The sequence below is a fragment of the Saccopteryx leptura genome, chromosome 3 (genome assembly GCF_036850995.1).
Source record: "Saccopteryx leptura isolate mSacLep1 chromosome 3, mSacLep1_pri_phased_curated, whole genome shotgun sequence".
Lineage (NCBI taxonomy): Eukaryota > Metazoa > Chordata > Mammalia > Chiroptera > Emballonuridae > Saccopteryx > Saccopteryx leptura.
In genome coordinates this window covers 93,554,507-93,569,177 of record NC_089505.1, presented here as the reverse complement: position 1 = coordinate 93,569,177, position 14,671 = coordinate 93,554,507, and the positions used below count along the sequence as shown (strand labels likewise).

General features: G+C 53.3%; 1 protein-coding gene across 5 annotated transcripts in view; it reads right to left on the bottom strand.

The window, feature by feature from the left end:
• The window catches only part of KAZN (kazrin, periplakin interacting protein), a 763,503-nt gene that overhangs the window by 84,478 nt on the left and 664,354 nt on the right, over positions 1-14,671 (bottom strand). Inside the window, exon 1 of one of the 5 annotated variants that reach the window (XM_066375123.1) lies at positions 7,790-7,922. The exons of the other annotated variants lie outside the window; for them this stretch is intronic. The gene's annotated coding sequence lies outside the window, so the exon portion shown is untranslated. Of the gene's footprint in view, positions 1-7,789; positions 7,923-14,671 lie in introns of those variants that run through there. 5 annotated transcript variants of the gene reach the window in all.

Here is a 14,671-nt window from a genome sequence, read left to right as displayed (position 1 = left end):
CTTTGGGGGCCATTATTCACTGGCAACTGCAGGTTGGAATCGTTGTGCCCCCTCCCCACCGGCACCCCAGGGCCCAGAGCAGGTAGGAAGGAGTTGAGCTGATGAGGCTGACTAAGGGTGTCCCTGAATCCAACGGAAAGGCCCCCGGGGAGCACCGCGTGGGGTGGGGAGACCCAGGGCACAGTGCCACACGCCTCCAGTCCAGGCCTGGCTCCAGCTGGGGCCACATCCACAGGCTCATTCCTCGAAGAGCCAAAGTACTTTTAAGTTCTAAAAATACCAACCCATCGCTAAACAAACACCGGGGCTCTTGTGAAATAAAGCAACAACATGAAAGGGCTGGCGAGGGGCGCCCGCGGAAGTTCTGATCTGCAAGCGGCTGGGGCAGCTCCCTCCGCCGGAGCGGCCAGAGCCATTTCCGAAGCCCTCTCGGAACTCGAGGCCAAGGTCAGGCTCTGGACCGGGGCCAGTACCTGGGGCTGAGGCACGCGGTGGGGGGGAGGACTCTGGAGTAAGGGAGTAAACAAATACCGTGGGGCACCCTGGGGGGTGCTGGCATGTTACCCTCCTACCCTCCTTCCTTCTTCCAAATAGCCCTGCAAAGGTTTTTTTCCCTCCCTCCTTTTCTTTTCTTTTCTTCTCTCTCTTCCTTTCTGTTTTTCTATCTTTCATTTTTTTAAAGAGAGAAAGGAGACAGATATAGAGAGAGAAACACTGATTTGTTGTTCCATTTATTTATGCATTCATTGATTGATTTTTGTACGTGACCTGACCGGGGACTGAACCTGTAACCTTGGTGCATCAGGATGACGCTCTAACCAAATGAGCTACCTGGCCAGGGAAAAAGGGGCATTTTTATGTCCCTTGTCCTAACATTAAAATGGAAGCTCAGGGAGGTGAAGTGACTTTTCTAAAGTCACAGGGCATTAAGACCTGGGATTCCAATCAGGTTCGTCGAACTCAAAGACGTTTCCACTTTACCCAGATGACCACTGAATTTAACACGTGAACTTGACAAACGTTGGCTGTCTGCCGCTCCCAGCAGGATAGCGTGGTTGTTGACAGTGCAAGTCCTTAAGCTCAACAGACTGGATCTGAATCCGGGCTCTACCAACCTGGGGATGTTCGTCTCTGTGTCTCAGTTTCCTCATCTGTAACGTGGAACCAATAAAAGCACCTGCCCCATGTTGTGAGGATTTAATGCGTTAAATCAGGCGGCGTGCTTAGGCTGGAACAGTGCCACAGCCTGAGGAAGCCCCAGTTCACACCACTCTGACCCTCCAAACTCCACCCACAACTGTCCTGTCCTGGAGGCGGGATGGGGTGGGGGTGGGGATGGGGGTTGCTCTCGGCTATTTTCCCAGAAGTCAGCAACACCTTTACTTTGTGCTGATGCAGAGTGAGGAAGGAGAGGGCCTCCACCCCCAGATATTCCGCAAGACCACGCAGGCCAATCTTTGAATCATCTTTTAGCAGCAATACCACAAGTGAGTCAGTCAACGAGCAACTGGGGAGTGCCCACCTCCTGCTCTGCCCTGAGCTGACGCCAGAGCCTCTTGGGGAACAAGGAGGACAGGGCACAAGGGTCAGGGGCCATCCAAGCCTCACCTCATTCCCAAGCGCAGACGCACATTGCTCCTCCCTGTCCGCCTCATTCCAAACCAAACACACTTAAAAATCAAGTTCACTACTGGACAACAATGCACAAGGTGCTCAGCCTGTCCAAGGGCTACGTCCCAAAGGCCTTGCTCTCACAGTCTCATCAATATGCCTGTGAGTTGGAGGGTACTACCCCCGTTTCACGGATGAGGAAGCTGGAGTCAAGAGAGGTTAAGTCACTTGCCCAAAGCCACACAGCAACCAAGTGGCTGAGCTGGGACTTGAGATGCCTTTACTCTGTGAGGCCCCAGTGGACCCCAAGTGCCTAGGGTCCTGGTCAGCCCCTGAGGCTCCAGGCTCAGCTGCCAGCTCCTGGCCAAGGCCCTGTGGTCCCACCTCCTCAGTGGGCTGATCCAAGTGAGCGCCCGCCTACTCGCCCACTCCTTCTTCCAGCACAGCTCACGAGGAGCCCCTACGTTTTAACCGAGGGACAGATGTCAGGGACAGATCTGAGAAAAGCCAGGCACGATTCTCTGCCTCCCTGCAGCTGACCGCGAATAACTGAGGCCCCAATGCAGAGAACAAAAGCTGAAAGGTGCTATACAGAGAAGGAAGCATTTGAGGCTGATCCTGAGACGGAATGAAGTGGCGGACGGATGGGCCACAGGGCAGGCCTCCTTGGCAGAGGGAGCTCCAAGGACAGGTGACATTAGGGCAGAGACCATGAGGAGGAGGAGCCAGGGAAGGCTGGAGAAGAACATTTCAGGTGGAGAGATAAGCAAAGCTCCCTCCCCCTAACCCAGTGGTTCTCAAACTTTTTGAAGTCAGGGCGCATTAAAAATCCTACAAATAATTGTAGGCGCACTACATACAAATTTCCGAGAAATATGTTATAATAATTAAGACAAATATTAAAGAAAAAATACAAAGTCCAAGCATGCTTTTATGGTAATTAAACGAAATAAATACGACAAAATTAAATTTCTTGACATTAAAAAAACATTTTTATGTTACAGTTTTTGAGTTATGCTTTTTAGAATTTGTAAAAAAGAAGGGTTAAAAAATTTTTAAAAATGACAAAAAAAGTTATCTTTTTATATATATTAGATACATTCTTAGTAAGATTTAGTAAATTCGGCGGGTCCCGGTGCGAATGTGTTTTTTCATTCTTGTGTTTATGAGAAACATGAGCCTGATGTGTCCTAGTGATTTCTTCAATGTTTGGGCATATATTTGAAAGGCAAACTCTCATTACCTCGTCAATACATTGAAGAATTCCTCTCTTTTTACTCTTAATTGTGTTGAGAGTAGAAAATCCTAATTCACATAAATAGGATGTTGAAAACTGACTAAAATTTTCGAAGCCTTTTTAGATATTGCCACATATTCTTCTTTTATAGAAATCCAAAAGGCTTCAAGAGACAATTCCTTATGTTTAATCATTAATCCATGATCAGTGGATATAGCTGCCAGTTCTTCTTCTGTTAATGTTAAACCAAAAATCATTTGAAGCTTCCATGAATGGGTTTCTAATCCAATCATATTGTTCAGTGTTAAGTGATGGAAAATGCTATAAATTAAATTCTGCCCATCAGCCTTCAAGTCCTATTTTATTTACACTTAACTCACTTCTAGAATCAGATTCTTCAATATCACGCTTCTTTTTGAGAAATCTATCCATTTTATTTGGGTGTATTTATCTAAAAATAATATAATGATGTGTTAATAAATATAATAATGATGTGTTAATAAAAAGAGTGGTATTTCCATAATGAAACAGTATAATAGAGTCACTATATTTATTTTTAGATCTGGGCACATGCTGCAAACCAGCGAAGCTAGTAATTCTAGGTCCCGAGTGGGAACGGAATGGAATTAAGAAAATACGGGGTCGGAAGGGCCCTGTAATTGCTGCTGGCAAGAACAAAGTGCACCCCAAAACTGCATCTTGCTTTATTTATAGGGAAAAGTGTGACCATTAGCAAATCAATAGTCTCTGATCACGTTTCCAAGGCAACCCAAGAATTTTACCAAGTGCAGAAAACCCCCACCATACATATCATCTTAACTTTACACCAAACAAAGGATAGAAGAAACTTGCCTCCAGTCTTTCCGGGGAACATGGGGGGTAGTGTAAACAATCCAGCACCACAGCTTAACAGCCTTTTGCAACCTAATCAGGCAAGTGAGGTGGGGGTTGGGTAGACTGTCAGCTTACAGCCAATTCCCTACACCTCTGTCCCCCAAAAATCTAAACTCCAAAAACCCTGTTGGTTTTTTGGTCCCCAACAGGCACATATTTCTCTGGAATACGGCAGGGTGCACCAGGCTGCCCTAGTGCACACTTTGAGAACCACTGCTCTAGTGAACGGCCTTAGGGTGTCCGAGGAACAGAAAGCACAGTTTGACTGGCAGGGAGCTGGGTGGGTGCCCCTGTACCTCCCTCCCAGCGCCCCACATACAAGGCCTTGGGGTGCCAAACAGGAGGCCCCAAGCTTCCTGCAAGTGGCATGTCTTTGGGAAGATCAGCCTTTTTCTCCAGGGCCGGGGAGCAGCCGATGGGAGGCAGCTGGCTCAGCGGAGGCTCCCAGACCTGCTGGTGAGCAGCCGCTCAGGCAGCCTTGCCCTGGCTGACCTGCCTGCCCCCTGGAGGGAGCCGACTGTGAAGCCTGTCGCTAACTCTCCCTTTACCCAAGGCACGACGCGGTCAGGGTGTCTCCATCTCTCTCTGAACTTCAGAGGGGAAGTCCTGGAGGGAACCTGGGAGCTTTCACAGCACCTCGTTTCATGCCCGCTCCGTTCCTGGGGCACCCACTGTAGGCCAGGCCCTGAGCTGGGTCCTGACTCAGCCATACACCCGGCGTATTAAAACCCAGCCACCAGGCCCTGGCCGGTTGGCTCAGCGGTAGAGCGTCGGCCTAGCGTGCGGAGGACCCGGGTTCGATTCCCGGCCAGGGCACACAGGAGAAGCGTCCATTTGCTTCTCCACCCCTCCGCCGCGCTTTCCTCTCTGTCTCTCTCTTCCCCTCCCGCAGCCAAGGCTCCATTGGAGCAAAGATGGCCCGGGCGCTGGGGATGGCGCTGTGGCCTCTGCCCCAGGCGCTAGAGTGGCTCTGGTCGCAACATGGCGATGCCCAGGATGGGCAGAGCATCGCCCCCTGGTGGGCAGAGCGTCGCCCCATGGTGGGCGTGCCGGGTGGATCCCGGTCGGGCGCATGCGGGAGTCTGTCTGACTGTCTCTCCCTGTTTCCAGCTTCAGAAAAATGAAAAAAAAAAAAAAAAAAACAAAAAAACCCAGCCACCAGAGAAGGGACCCGGGCAACAGAGGGGAGGAAGGCGTGAGTCACTTCACTCGCCAGCCTGGGCAGAGGGAGGTACATGGGAATGAGAGAGAGAGGGACGGAGGCGAGGTGGTGGGGAGAAGCAGCGTCAGAGGAAAAGGGTTCGAGAAAACCTGCCCAGTGGCCTCATGTCACAGGCGCTGGACACTGCAGGGCACTGAAGAGCAGAATGCCCGAGGCTGGGCCAGTTCCGCTCTCAGGAAGAGACTGGGAAACGACACAGGTCTGTCCTCAGGTCGGCTGCACAGGGATCCGAGCCCCTACGGGAGCAAGGCAGGGCTGCTGGCTGGGTCCAGGATGGTTGGACCTGCTTGTCCAGCCCCTCCCTTCTGCCCAGAAGGTAACAATCCACACTGTGAATGGTTTCTGATTTTCAAAGGACAGCAACACATTCAAAAATTAAACAAGCAGCACACAGGCTCCAGAGAACATATCTGTGAGTCACCAGTTTTACAGCCTGGAATCAAGGAAGATAAATAAAACAGGTGATTGCGCCTGAGACACCCAAAGGCACTTGGGCTGGGCAGGAGAGGACTTCCAGAAAGAGGGTGTGTGGCACAAAATGCTGATGGCAGGAAACGAGGAGCAAGTCAGGAAGAGAACTGGACAGACCACCTCCCGCCCCTCTGGCCAGGCCCCTGCTTTGTTCCTCTGCAGCCCTGTGTGGGGGCGCCTGCCTCTCTGAGTGCACAGGTATGGGGACAGCGACATAGCACAGGGAGTTGTCCCCTACGCTCCTGGTCTAATGGAACTGGAATGGGAGCACTGGCTGTCAACCAGACTCTGCAGGGAACCCCCTGGAAAAGTCACATGGGCTCCTGGCGTGGAAGTTTCCGGGGCCACCAAACAGGACAGACACGGAGGGTCACACCTCATCGCAGGAATGCACCTGCAGGCTCTGCATGGAGCTCAGGCCTCACTTTAGAGACATACCACACCTCTCTGCCAGCTCCTCCCTTCTGCCCAGGCAGTTGTCCTTCCAGGCAGCCTCATTCTATGGTCAAGCGCTCAAGGTCCATGCTCGCACTTTCCCTAACAGCTCAGCCTCCCTCCGGTTGCCCAGGGAGGACCGTCCTAACTGCTAATCATTGCTAGTGGCCTTGGTGGCCCACGGCCTGCTCTGCACTGGGTCGGAAGCATGGCACAGTGGGCAAGAGGGTGCCTAGAGTCTAGGTGCCACTTTAGTCCTGGGGATAGCGTGTTTCTAGTCCACCTCCTCAATCCTCTACCTGGCGGCTGCTACTCTCATCCCCACGCTGCAGGTGAATCAGTTCGCTCTCAGAGGGCTGAGGGACTGGCCCGAGATCCTGCCGGTACAATGCATCAGAGGCAGCATCTGAACCTGGTGCCCACGACCCCAGCCCCCACACAGCACTGCCTCCATCGATGCTGAGAAAAGACCCAATGACAAGAGAGGGGAGCGACAACCCACAGCCCGAGAGGAAGAGAAAGAGAAAGAGAAAGAGAAATGAGCAGAAACGAAACAATGGTGCAACCACGTATTCCCAAGAACACAAATGAGTATTACCAAGTGACTGAGTCACAAAGCAATGCTAACCCAGCTCGTCCCAGGCTGGCTGGGCAGGCGGGGTACACGGGGCTCTCAGGGAACTGAGGTCCCGGATGGGTGAAATGAGACCAGGGCGGCTCTGGCCCCGGGAACAGGGCCTCAGTAAACACCTGTGAGGGTGCTGGTGGTAAGTGAGGCAGGAGGGTGGACAGCGACTGTCAGAGCAGAGTTGCGTGTGGGGACCCCAAAAGCCCAGGCAAGGGGAGGTGGTCTTACATGTGGCCAGCAGCCAGTCTTTCCTGCACCCCTCCCCTCGCCATGGTCCCAATAACCCAACTCGGTGGCCTCTGAGCTGAGCTGCGTATATGACCCCACCCAGGCCTGGCAGGGCCCTTGTGAACTATGCAATGCTCAGGAGAGTGAGCTCTGTCCCCCAAACAGGTACTGATTGCAACAGGCATACCCACAACATGATCCACGCAGCCCCACATCCGACCGCACGTAGTCTGGAGTTATCATGCAGCCCTACATCCAACTGCATGTAGCCCGGAGTTACTGCATTTCTCGGCAGCAGGAAAAGCAGCGCTTGGGAAGGCAGTTCCGAGGAGGGCAGCATGCCATGGAAGTGCAGACACCGGTGTTTAATTCTACTTCCCTCCAGCAGAGCTGGGCTGGGCAGAGCCGCTGGGGTGGGAACTAGCGCCCTGGAAACTCTGCCTGGGAACGAGGTCCCCGAAAGGAAGGGGAGCACTCCCCCCACACACACAGGGCATGGAGGAAGCCAGTAAGAGGAGATGGGGGTGACGGTGCAGGATCCCTGGGCAAGAGGCCTGAGACCACCAGTGAGGAGGACACAGGTCCTGCCTGCAGGGTCCCCTCCCCCCCCCACTGCTCCAGGCTGGACTCAAGTTCAGCTCTACAGCCCCAGGTCATGTTTTCTAAACCCCAATCTGATCCTCTCACTCCCAGCCTAAAGCCTGCAAGGGCCCCCTAGAGCCCTCAGGCTGGAGGGGGAGCACCGTGTAACAGGCACCCAAGCCCCATTCCTGCAGGCCATCAGTCTGTCCTCTCCTCTCTCTCTCCCACCTGGCCTGCTGGAGGGATGCGGTGGTCTCCCACAATGCACCGCTCCCGTAGCACCCGCCCCCCCCCCAGGCCATTCACAATGCAGTAGCCAGAGGGGCGGCTTCAAAATGCAGATCAGACCCCCTCTGCTTCCATGCTTAAAACCAGCGCATCGGGCCAGGCGAATAATAAAATCTAAACTCCGCACTGAGTTTGCGGAGCCCCATGTGAAATGCCCAGTCATCTCATCCCCATGTCCCTCGTTGTCCTTCACCTTCCTGAGCTGCAGTGGCTTCCTCTGTCCCCCTGCCTTTGGAAAGCTCGGCTTACGGCTGGCTGCTCCTTCCCGTCAGCCTTGGGTTAAAGGTCCCTGCTCCAGAGGGGCCTTCTCTGCCCGCGCCAAGCCAAAGAGCTTCCTCTCCATCTCCCACGGGCCCCAATTTAATCCTTTACTGCATGCGCTGCTATCTTATCTTCTTCTTGTCTGTTTACTAATTGATTACTTGTTTCCTCTCTACACTGCCGGGCTGGGAGGAGGTGGCAAAGTTTGTTCGGCTTTCCGAGGATTCGGCACCCAGCCCCAGGCTGGCCCGAGGCCAGGGGTCAGTCGATATTTTTGGAATGCATGACTGTTGGTGTCTCGGATACCTGGCAGAGCGCCTGCTACAGTATATCCGACTAAATCAAACCGGACTGCGGCAGCAGCGACTGCTCATTAAGAATCTACTGATCACTGGCACCTTTACTTAGATTCTAAGTTGAGCTCCACTTTCCTGAAGTGAGAATAAAATAAGACGATGGCAGGTCATAACCCCTGAGGTCTTGCGAGCCCCACCCAAGGAGGGGCGGGGCACCGCGCTAGAGCCCCGCCCCTTCCATCCCAGAAGGCTCCATGTGCTCAGGCTGGCACCAAGCAGGCCAGCAGCACCGCCTGGAACAGGCCAACCACGAAAAGCTGTAGGTCAGCACTTTCTGGGACTTGCTGCTTGAATTATTAAAATATTCATAAAGAGAAGTGATATCACCACCTCCAAGTTTCCCATCTGCAAAGGAGTACTAACACCTGTTCCTGGTGCACGGCTAGCACACCAGGGTACGTGGGGGTGGGGGTGGGGGGTGGGCAGCAAACGTGACCCACACCTGAATGACAAAAACGCAGGGCCAGAGCCTGCAGGACAAGCACTCAGACAGGGGCCCACCCTGACCCCTCCATTCTCAACAGCCTGCTACTCACAGTTTTTGCTGTGTTGCCACTCATGTAATCATATCACCTAACACAAAGTCCCCAGTTGTCCCCATAACTGCGTCTATGGCTTTAACACCGCCCTTCCCCCATCAAGGATCCCAGGATCACACACTGCGATAAATTCTGGCTCCTGATTCGGCTGGGAGGAGGGTCTCTGTCAAGCTAGGAGGGTCTCTGTCTGGTGGGTCTTCCATGACATCGAGGCTGCCCTGCCCCCAATCCAGTTAACCCACAGGAGATGCTGTGTCCTCATGGTCCTCACGCATCCTACAGCAAGCCCATGATGGCTGCCTGTCCATTACTGGTGATTTTTTAATTAATCCTACATTGATAAACTAGTGCTCACCTTTCCCCTTCTTTCCCCCTTTTAAGTAATGCTTCTTCCTTGATTCTTTTGGAGCTTTGAACGGTCTCTTGTCAGCTGAAGCCCCTTCTAGCCAGGCCCAGCCAGGCCAGGTCCTTCTGACCCGTCTGCCTTTGAACATCCTTGTTTTCCAGAACAAGACGTTCCAGTCACACCTTGTTCCTCTCCACTGCCCCACACCTGGAGTTTTGGCCCCGGACACCTATTTTGGACTCTGACTCTCCGGAACTACAGAAGAATAAATTTGGTGTTGTTTTAAGCAACGTCCTGGCCCAACTGTGAACCTGGGACGTAACTGTGTAGAATGACTCACTCGTTCTATCCCATCATAACAAAACGACTCTAGAATGGTTACATCAAGAGCACTGTTCACAAATCTGCTACAGAAACTTTCAGATCTGCTCCCTGCCCTTCCGTCCTTTTCAGGCCTGTGCAGGTGCTCCATGGTGTGGAGAGCACCTTGTTTCCTATTTGTGCAGTGCTGTCCTCAGGGTAAGTCCTGGGAGGGTAACTGTGGGTCCAAGGGTAAATGCGCCCAGGACTGTGCAGTGAGGCCTCAATTTCCCTCCGCTGGGTTCACACCACCTTGCCTTTCCAACCCTGCGTGTAGGAGAGCTGTGCCCCGCGGGGATGCCACGAGAGCATGATCAAACGATTTGGGGTTATTGCCATGCTGAGACGGGTGCGGCACTATCTCAGGGTAGCTTTGATGGGCATTTTCAGGAACACTCTTAATCTACTGTGCCCACTTTCAGCCTTGGGACCAAGGCTCTGGCTCTGCAAACAAGCCTGGGGCTCATCCTGATGGTGCTAAGCTGGGCATCCCCACAGGGTGAAGGGGGTATACAGCCTCACCTGGCCGGCCTGCCCACCCACCCGGGCACGAAGGAACGATGCTCATGTGGAACCCTGGCACCTGGGGGGTGGGAGAAGGAGTGCTTCGTGTGTCTGGAGAAACCTCAGCAGCCTGCCCTTCTCATTTCTGGAGTACAGAGGCTCCCTGCTGCTGCCTTCAACAGGCGAAAGCGAAGTGCTGGCCTTTTGTTCTGATGATTGAAGACAAGCTGCCCCCCCACCCCCACCCCACGAAGCCAGGAGCGCCCTCCCCAGTGCTCCAAGCAGGAGGATAAGAATGCAGGGGGAGGGGGCTGGCGTTACTAATTGGAACTTCTTTGTCCTCCGAGTCAGTGCCTAAGCATCCCCTGCCAGGCTCTAGGGCCGCAGGAAGGTGTCTTTAGAAATTCAAGTAGCAGAGAGATCTGGCATTGGCCTCCAGCCCTGCCTGCCATTGCACGGTCACTGCTCCTGGCCGGCCCCCAGGCCTGCTGCCCTTTCAGGGTCTCAGAGTGCTGACAACAGTACCTGTCTCAGGGCATGGATGAGGAGCCCCTGAGCCATCCCTCCCAAGCCTGCCGCCTCCACCCAACGGCTGCATGTTAAGGACACAGAGAAACTTCAGGTGTCAGCAGACAGGTGTTTGGTCTTCATGGTGTAACTGTTTGCAGGGCTGGGCCCGAAGCCACGATGGGCTGGAGTCAGGACCTCCACCTGCAACCTGCCGTGTGTACCCTGCAAGTTCCTCCCAGCCCCGAGCCTCAGCTACCTCATTTGTAAAAGTGGCAAATGGGGTCCCGCACACAGTAGGTATTTAATAAACGCTGACTCCCTCCAGGGGATAGGCCCATTCTAGACCTTGGCTGGCTGATGAGGAGAAGTCCCTTCTAACAGGTGCTTTCCTTCTCACGTTTTCCGACTGAGAAAGTTGCCCTGGGTGGTACCCCGTCCCTGGGCGTAGTTGGGTCTCTAGTGGTCTGAGCAAATCTGAGGCAAACCCATAGAAAGGCGTGGCCGCACCTTTTCCATCCTCCAATTCTTAAGAGGAAATCGAGAGGAGCCTGTGTTGGTCATCTTGGCCAACCACAACCAGCCAAGATGACCGTGACTCACACCCAGAGCTCATGGACAACTGCACAGCTCGTGCATTGCCCGGGTCAGGGTCAGGGTCAGGGTCAGGAGTGGGGGCTGGAATCCAGATGATGTTGTGCAGCTTGGTGCAGGGCTGCCACCTCCGGAGACTCCGCTGCTCACAGGAAACACTGGTCATAGGCTAAGGGTCAGCAGGGCGGTGTTCAAAGTGAAGGGGCGCCTTTTCTTAAATTGTCTTCATGCTTTTTTTCAATTTGCACAGATTCCCTGTAGGCCAGTGGGGGCCTGTTAATACCAAAAAGTGTGCATTTACAACCCATAAGTTAGTGGTGGGCCTATATGTTTTGAACTAAAGTTTCTTTTTTTTTTGAACTAAAGTTTTTTATGTGCAGCTATGCTTTTCTGAGTCCAAATTCTATTTTAAAAGATTAGAAATCTATTTTAGGAACAGAGACAATAAAATGTGAGGAACCCCAGTGAGCATTTAGGGTTGGGAGTTAGGACAGGGGTCTAGGCCTCAGCTCCTAGCTCAGCTGGGGCATGTCACTCCCCCCCCTCCACCTGGCCCCCTGCCTGGCCTCCCGCTCCTGGTTACCTTCCTGTCTCCAGTGAAGCAGGTCTTCCCCCAGCATCTATCTCCCAGATGACATTTTTCCACAGGGGCGTGTGTGAGCTTTTAGCCCTTGAAGCCATGCTCTCCTGGAAGTTCTAGCCAGAAAACGGCCCTGGTTTGGCAGAACTGGCCGGAGGTCCTCTGCCGCACCTCCCGGGCTCTGTAGCCCTTGGGTGCCACCTAGGGCCACCTGAGCCCACCTCCTCACATCCGAAGCCACCTGAACCATGGTAAAGAAAGAAAGGGGCGCGGCTTCCTGCTCCCCTGACGCCATCACCCGGCTCGCACCTTGGCAGGCACAGACTGCCCAAGTGACTCAGAGGCACGGGGCCTGATGCAATCCACAGGTCCCGCTGGCAGGAGACCGAGGCCTGAACTCGGGACAGCACCCACAGGTCACGTAACCAGAGGCTAGGCTGAGGGATGCTGCCTAAGCATGGGGACCTTCCGGAATCTGTGACTGACTTGGCGTCCTGGGCGCGCACCTGTGGGGTGTGGGCCCTGCCTCTGCTCCTCACCCATTTCCTGAACACCTACTGGGTGCTGGCCCCTGTAGGCCTGGCAGGGTCCCTGTTCCCCAGCCTCGCTTCCGCCTTAGCAGCAGGAATGTTTTAGCAGAGACAATACACTTTAGACCTGACTCCAAGGTGCTCCCAGCCTTAACATGCCGAGTCAATAGCCACCTCCCTGACGAAGCGAAAGTCCCCCGGCCTCCATGCTGTTTTCCACCCTGTGCCTGCATCTCGGGACCCGTACTTTGAGCACTCTGCCGTGTGGCTGACTGAACACCGGGTGGGAGGGAGAAGTGCTAAGAGCCCCAGGAGGCCAGCGAGTGTCCAGCTGCAGCCGGCTGGCCCCGCCTCCAGGCAGCTAAGAAGCAAACCCCAGCATTCCTGGGGCTCAGCAGAGGTCGGGGACACTGACTGGCCCTCAGCCATCCCCCTCATTTGGGTTCCTGGTAAAGACCTCTCTTTCCTTGGGCACCATACTCTAGAGCAGGGGTAGTCAACCTTTTTATACCTACCGCCCACTTTTGTATCTCTGTTTGTAGTAAAATTTTCTAACCGCTCACTGGTTCCACAGTAATGGTGATTTATAAAGTAGGGAAGGAACTTTACTTTATAAAATTTATAAAGCAGAGTTACAGCAAGTTAAAGCATATAATAATAATTACTTACCAAGTACTTTATGTTGGATTTTCGCTAAGTTTGGCAGAATAAATCTTTATAAAACAACTTACTATAGTTAAATCTATCTTTTTATTTATACTTTGGTTGCTCCGCTACCGCCCACCATGAAAGCTGAAACGCCCACTAGTGGGCAGTAGGGACCAGGTTGACTACCACTGCTCTAGAGGCAAAGCCTGGATCCGAACAGTTCTAGATCTTCATGGTCCAGAGCCTACGGGTGAGCAACTTCTCCAGAGTTCAGGGGCTGCAGAGGTCAGCGGGCTGCCAGGTTGGGCACCGGGGTGTAGGTCCTGAGGCTCCTCTCTGGGCGGGGGTGGGGGTGGCAGGCCCTGCGGCAAGCAGAGGCCAGCTGGCATGACCCAGAGATAGGGCTGCTTCTGTAGCCAGGTGACAGCGTTAGGCTGTCTGTCTTTCCCAGAGGCTGGGGTGTTCCACCCCCCCCCACTCACTCAGGTATTCTCCCCTGCACCCCGAGCATGCTGTTTGTGATACATTATAAAGGAGCTCGTGGGGACACTCAGTTCAAGCCTCCCACTTTCCGGACGAGACCTTGCAGAGGGTTGGGGCAACTTTGATGGAGAGCCCAAGACTCCTGACTCCAGCATGCCCACTGCCTCTGGTTCACAGGCCCAGCTTGTCCCTGAGATCTACATCACAAATGATTCACTGTTAAAAAAAAACCCCACGAACCACTTAAACAGCGGTGGGCCCCCATGGGGTTGTGTCAGGTACTGGCTAAAGCAACGGGTCCCAGAGCAAGCGAGGCACACCTTCCTCGGTTCAAATTCTACCTCCCTGCAAGTTACTCCTGTTCCTCAATCTTCTCATCTGAACAATGGGGAGATTATGAGCTCATTCATTATAGCCCATGGATTCCTGGCCCATAAAAACATTCATTAAATACTTAGAAGTAATATTAATTATATATACATTAAATATTAACTTTTAAAATATTATGGGGCCATTGAGTTTTAACTCCAACCTTTTCCCTGCCATAGTACCTGGCCCCAAATTGAACGAGAACATTCCAAATTGGTCTGAGTTTTAAGCTCAGTGCCCCAAAATGCTTCTTTCATTGGGCCCCACGTCCTGCTCCAAAACGAGGGCTTGTCCAGCTAGCTTGGTTGTTAGCAGCTTCTGTCTCAGCCACCGGCCAGTCCGTGCGGTCAGAGCTATTTAAGGAGCTGGGCTGGAAGCCCAGGCCACAGCAAACGCAGCATCCGAACTCGCTGGTCTCTGCTTCCGGAATGCGAGCCCGGGAGCCCTGGGTGCTGGGGCCCCAACGGGACAGGGCTTTGTCCAGACTCTTCCCACGTGGGGCTGGGTCTCCTCTGTGACCCACTGAGGCCAGCACACAGCCAAGAGGGCAACGTGATGTGGCCTGTGGGGTACTGAAATGTTCCTCATTCCAAAACGCCTCACCCCCAGGATTCCCAAAGTCCAGCTTATCCTCTTTTCGAAACAGCTCTATTGATAACAAATGACATACAACAAACTGGACATAGTTAACATTTACCATTCAGGGTGGTCCGGCATGAGGACACGCCTGTAAAACCACCACCCTCACATTTCCTCCTCCCTTTGGTAAGCCAGGGTCCTGTCCCTCCCCTCCCCCACCTCCAGGCAACCACTGATCTTTCAGACCCTACAGATAAGTGTTCCTTTTCTAGAATCTCATGTCAATGGAATCATACAGGATGTACTTTTCCTTTGTCCCTCAGCGTGACTATCCGCCATGCCGCAAGCCTCAGCGGTCTGCTCTTTAGTGTGTCCTGTAAATGCACTGAAGGATGCACTCGTTTGTTTGCCCATTCATC